This window comes from Festucalex cinctus, chromosome 8 (assembly GCF_051991245.1).
Source record: "Festucalex cinctus isolate MCC-2025b chromosome 8, RoL_Fcin_1.0, whole genome shotgun sequence".
Lineage (NCBI taxonomy): Eukaryota > Metazoa > Chordata > Actinopteri > Syngnathiformes > Syngnathidae > Festucalex > Festucalex cinctus.
The window spans coordinates 13,491,524-13,497,887 of record NC_135418.1 but is presented as its reverse complement, the minus strand read 5'-3'; the positions used below and the strand labels follow the sequence as shown (position 1 = coordinate 13,497,887).

Sequence of the window (6,364 nt, the reverse complement as noted above, 5' to 3'; positions counted from 1 at the left end):
AAGAAGAAGAAGCGTTGCCACCGGCTTCACCCAGTTTAGCTCACTGACCTGGATGGGTAGCTGATAGCCCATAGACGCCAGGGCAAGCCGTTGAAGTCACTGGGCGGCCATCTTGTTACTCCCAGCTCGCGAGCAGACTACTGTATAAACTACACGGTATACTGACAGATGAGACATATAAAGCTCATAGGTGGTTAGTATAAGGCCGGAGGCGGGGTGGGGGCTTTGTGCCGGGGTGACCACTATTTTTTAACAAGTAAAAAAATAAATAAATAACGAGTGGACGGACGGTATGTGCTACTTTGAATCCGCCCAGTTTCTTACTGTATCGCTCAGTTCCTTAGACACCAATGTTAGATTCGTAGTTTGATTGATTGATTGATTGATTGATTGATTGATTGATTGATTGATTGATTGATTGATTGATTGATTGATTGATTGATTGATTGATTGATTGATTGATTTAACATAATTTGTTCATATCAAACCAATTTTTGAATGTATTCAATTCATACTCCACAGTGGTCAGAAGCTGCTTCAGGTTGTCTCCTGAACAGTAGACAGTTGTATCATCAGCAAATAAGTTATCTCACTTATTTGTATTACTTTGGGTTATTAGAGTGGTTAATGTAGATTCCAGTTTTTCAGAAGATTCTCATAAAATATAATGAGTCAGTTAGGTTTGTTTTCCCCTCAACTATTTATGTTTGATAAATGCTAGAAGTAAGGGCTAAATGACCCACCCCCACCCATAGAGGATGCATTACTGTTATTTGGCTGGTAAGAATTCAAGACACGGTGATCTGACATTTTGCCTTTGACCTCTCATAATGTTTCTTATTAACCAAGAGGAGAAAATTATTCAAAATTATAAAAGGCATATACTGCGCTATCTGGTTAAGAATCACTGATAGATAAATAAGGCTTGTGCCGTGCAAAAGACTTTAAATTTTGTATCTTTGCGCTGCAAGGCAGCATATATTATCAATTCAATACATCAGAATATAGTAGTTGTTGAAAGACGTAATCTGTTAAGGAAACGCTCAGTTACAATATAGCTTTCTGACACCAGGTGGCGATAGGGCATCAGTTATTTATCTGTAGGCTACCCAAAGTTCAAAAAGGAACAGTAAAACGATGGATACGTGTTTAAGCAGAAAAATAGATATCAAAGATGATGACACACCTTACAAAATATTTTTCATACTTTTGCTGAGGTCAAATACTAGTTATTAGTTGTTTTCATGAGAGTCTGGCTGCATCCCCCAATTCTCATCCCCTCCTCCCCGCATTCCCGCAGCCCGGAAATACGTTCCAGTTCCAATAAAAATGGTGTTGTTTGTATACATCTCTAACGTGTCTTTTGCAGTGAAATAATAATAATAGTTTTAACAAATGATTTGGTGGGCTCAACAGTAAAAGGAAAAAATTGGAGAACCTCAAGAAAAAAATACAAGGTAGTTTGATTAACAATATAAATTGTCTGTTTATCTTGTAATATCTTACACCCAGTTGTTTTGCTTTCAGTCTAGACAGAACTTTAAATCACAGCAGCTTTTACAATGTTGATATAAATACAATAATGATACTATGATAAAAAGAAAAAAAAGATCGAATGTCTTCATGTACAGAACATCTGTAACAAATGAAACAAATTACATTATTTTAACCATGCAATGTATTCTGCAATTTTTTAATATTTATTTCACATTTAGGTAATAGTTTAGAATATAACATAGCTATGATCCTTATTAGTAATATATATAACATTATTCAGTTCAGTTTGGGGTGGCACGGTGGTCTAGTGGTTAGCACGTCCGCCTCCCAATTCTGAGGACTCTAGTTCGAGTCCAGGCTCCGGCCTTCCTGGGTGGAGTTTGCATGTTCTCCCCGTGCCCGTGTGGCTCTTCTCTGGGTACTCCGGTCTCCTCCCACATTCCAAAGACATGCATGGCAGGTTAACTGGGCGCTCCGAATTGTCCCTAGGTGTGCTTGTGAGTGTGGATGGTTGTTCGTCTCTGTGTGCCCTGCGATTGGTTGGCAACCAGTCCAGGGTGTCCCCCGCCTACTGCCCAGAGCCAGCTGAGATAGGCGCCAGCACCCCCCGCGACCCTTATGAGGAATAAGCGGCCAAGAAGATGGATGGAGTTTCTTTCCGGTTCGGTTTGCGACGTGTGGGCTGCGTCAAAAATACTTGTGCTTCCGACTTTGTGCCCCTCGGTTGCACGTTCACAAACCTCTTCCGTGGCATATACCCCATAACCTAGCAAGACACATGGACAAGAAGGGATACAAGGAAACGTGACAAAAAATTAAATTCTAATCAAAACCATATCAACAAAACACAGATCATGACAACTTACTTGCTTTGGCAAAATAACTACAATGGTTTGCAGATTTGCTGAAGAGGTTTCTTAATTGTGTGAAGTTTTGCAAAAAAAATAGCCAATAGTGACAAAAAGTGTGCTTTAGCCATCAGAAAAAAACTAATACGCTACATTTTTGTTGAGTTTTTAGTACACATACATGTATTGTGACCTTTTGGAATCTTGCACCTGACGATTAAGTATCCGTGTTAACAACAACAATCTAAAACTAATTCTAAAACTACACTGAAATACAAAATAATGATAATGAAAAATTCCAAACACGTAGACATACGCAAACACCAGAAACAAGTTACCAGCAACGCATGTAAACAAATACCAGGTGCTTTGAATACATTTCGCATTTGCTGTCTCATTCTCATTCACAGCCTCTTTCAGATTACATTGTTGCAGTAAAGTGAATACAAATTCAAAGCAACTCCAATCTTGGAGTTGAAGAGGGATAGGGCCGACTCTCCCTTCCTGAGATGGTTACAAATTCACAATCTTACCAATACGGGATACGTAAATGACGCGCATCCCTCGTGATGTGAGGAATGCGGACATTTTCTGGGCTGCCAGCTGTGCTGAAATGGAAAATAAGAACAAATACTTAATTGATTTGTGTGCACAAGTAGGTTTTTCAGGTATATGAACTTTCCTCAACACTTGCGCTAAAAACATTTTACCTTGGAGGAAGTTAAACCCCATTGATCAGCCTGTAAAAATAAACAAACAAACAGGGGATACAACAATCATTTAAGTTGGAACAAATTTAATATACAAATTATTGACATTTAGGGCATCAGTGTTAGTTTGTACAACAAAGCTAGCAAGTTGTTTGCTGTTAAACAATTTGCTGAGGTTTTCTTATATCTTCAACAACCCTCTACCAGAGCAAAACTTAAAATATTTAACTGAATTGTGCACCTTAAAGATAAAGTCAAGCCATAAAATAATACCATAATATGTTCGATGCACCTTCACTAGTCTTAACAGGTCATTGACATTACAGTTTTTTTTTTACGATTGCTTAAGCACAAAATACAAAACAAGGCTCGTATTTTCAAAACGCTTCACCCAATTAGCACAACAATGCACACGAGATGCAGAATATCTCACATCTTGTGCAAAAGGAAGCACTCTTGTTAAACTCTAAACACATGTACTGTATAAAAACCCATCTTATGTTACCATATGACATACACACGTGTCATAGGTTTAACTCTGTTTGAACCAATTACACACTAATATTTTACTTAATCAACTTTTAGAATAGTCACTATAAGCGAAGAACTCAAAGAAAGTACAAATACACAATATGTAAATGAATCAAACACAAGATCAATGCTACATCCATCCATCCATTTTCTTAACCGTTTACTCCTCACAAGGATCACGGAGGTGCTGGAGCCTATCCCAGCTGGCTTCGGACAGTAGGCGGGGGACACCCTGAACTGGTCGCCAGCCAATCGCAGGGCACACAGAGACGAACAACCATCCACACGCACAAGCACACTTATGGGGACAATTTATAGCGCCCAATTAACCTGCCATGCATTTCTTTTGAATGTGGGAGGAGACCGGAGTACCCGGAGAAGACCCACGCAGACACGAGGAGAACATGCAAACTCCACCCAGGAAGGCCGAAGCATGGACTCGATCTTTCCTCCTCATTACTGGGAGGCGAACATGCTAACCAGTCATCCACCGTGCCGCCTCAATGCTACACACCATTAGAAATAGGATTTATTTGTATTAATATAACCAAAATCAGTTCAATATAGACAATTGCAACAAAACATGTCCCAATACTATACTAGATTGAATGTAGCCTACGGTCAAGTAAAATCGAAAAAAGAAAGAAAGAAAAAAAAATGAGTAAACATGAACAAATCACCTAGTTGGATTTGACCAGTGAAATTCATCCACATTAGGCAATATCCTTATTGGCATTTTTTTTTTTTTTTTTTACCTTATTCTCTTCTTGGAAGATTCTTATGACAGATGCCAGTGTAAATCTATTATGATTTGTCTGGACTTGTAGTCTAGCCTCCGTGTCAATCCATGATTGATAACATTATCAACTGTTGCACAAGTTTATGTGGTCCTCTTCTTTGAGGATGGTCTCCTCCTATATTTCAGGTTTTTCTCAACCTCCTACTCATCCTCCACCAATTGCCCCTCTCACATTCACTTCTCTTCCTCTGACCTGTTCCATTTTGGTTGAAAGCAGGTGAACTTACCTGCTGCGTTTTTGTGGTGTTCAAACCTGATCGATTTGTCTAAGTTATGTGTTGAAACTGCTAATGTACGTGTGTTTAGTCAACTGCCTCATGCGTGTGGTGATTTTTCAGTAAGTGCTTTGGAATGGCAAGGAATTGACATTATGACATACTTCTGTGTCTAATGTATAAAAACATGTTCAGTGTTTTGCAAATCACTGTGTGAAAAATATGTTTAGCCGACTTTGTGTTAAAAGTGGTGAAAATCTGGTCCATCGTTTTGCTCCTTCAGTTTAAGGTGTTGAATATTATGTAATGCTTTTGTTTGTAGTGTTTATGCAATCATAAAAAAACTGTAAAATTGCATTTGTGGAATATGAATTAAGCAGCAAAATCCACCCGTTTTATCCATCTCAGTGGGTGGCCATTTTGCCACCTGCTGTCAAGTGAAAATGACATCTCATTTGCTCAGGTCTCAGGTAAACGACCAATCATGGCTCAGCTTCCGAAAACAGGTGAGCCATGATTGATTGTTGCCTGAGCTCTGACTGTGATGTCATTTTCAGTTGACAGAAAGTGGCAAAATGGCCACCCCAATGCCTGCTTTAGACCAATGAGGGCGCATGCAGAACATACGTAAGTAACCTAAGTATTATTTTGAACAACATTTTTTGGGGCATTTTTTGGGGGGGTTAACTTCCCCTTTAAATTTTTATCCAGGTTTGTTGCATTAAAATTTTTAGTTCACCTAACATTTTTTTTAATTTTTTTTTAGGTTACTTGAGTTTTTACTTTACTTCAAGCATTTGAAAACATGCAGTCACACACATGCATGCACCCCCCCCCCCCCCCCCCCACACACACACACACACACACCCACACCCCAATATTTGAGAGAAATATTCTTACCGTTATTCCCACTATCATGACGGATGATATTATGTTACATTATTCACTTTTCTAGTCCGTGTGCATGTCAAGCCCTGCCTCCCTCCCCTTACCAAACGTGAAAAGAGTCAAAACGAAAGTTAACTCAGAGTATAAAAAGGGCCTCACCAGCTCGCACTCATGCACTCAGCAGCCATCCAAGCTCCACATTGACACAGACAATAAAGCAGTCCACAGCCCGACATCGCCACCGCACGTCTCGGATCAAGATGGAGATGAAGATCATGATGATGCTGATGTTCGTGATGATGATGGTTGTCATGGAAGTGACAATGGCGGCGCCACCAGGTATCTCCGAATTTGGCTTTATTTTAATTTGTTTTATGAGTCCGCTCCAGAATCCTGTCAAGCAACAGGAAAGCACTTGTTTTTGTTTTTTTTGTTTTTTTTTAATTGTTGTTGCTGCTCTGTGAACTCATCACTTTTTGCTCTGCAGATAGTGACCTGACGGTTCCCCTGAAATGGATAAAGGGCCAGCTACCCAAGACTCCAGCCCCACCCAAGACCATGGCTCCACCCAAGACCATTTGGGAGACCATACTTGAATTTTGGTATGATATATTCAGCTGAAGCGCCCGCCGACCGTCCTCGGAGCTGACCAACCGCGCTCCCATGACGAGGCCAAACCGACCACCCAAACAGCTCCTGGTTGATGCTGTCTTGTAGTCACATTTTTTTGCAATCAGTAGAAAATAAAGGCATAAGCAAAAAGAGATTGTTTTGATTTTTTTTTTTCATTGTTATGAAAACACAATAAATATGTCCTTAAATATGCATGTACAAATAATAAAAACCAGTTTTGACTTATTATAAATTATACAGTAT

At 39.5% G+C, this 6,364-nt stretch overlaps 2 long non-coding RNA genes across 2 annotated transcripts; one reads left to right on the top strand and one right to left on the bottom strand.

The window, feature by feature from the left end:
• Positions 1 to 1,486: 1,486 nt before the first annotated feature.
• Positions 1,487 to 5,577, bottom strand: LOC144023861 (uncharacterized). Its single transcript, XR_013284622.1, has 4 exons — positions 5,501 to 5,577; positions 3,056 to 3,085; positions 2,879 to 2,953; positions 1,487 to 2,263 (listed from the first exon to the last, which is right to left on the bottom strand). It is a non-coding gene; the product is annotated as an uncharacterized LOC144023861 (long non-coding RNA).
• Positions 5,543 to 6,252, top strand: LOC144023862 (uncharacterized). Its single transcript, XR_013284623.1, has 2 exons — positions 5,543 to 5,827; positions 5,976 to 6,252. It is a non-coding gene; the product is annotated as an uncharacterized LOC144023862 (long non-coding RNA).
• The last annotated feature ends 112 nt before the right edge of the window (positions 6,253 to 6,364 follow it).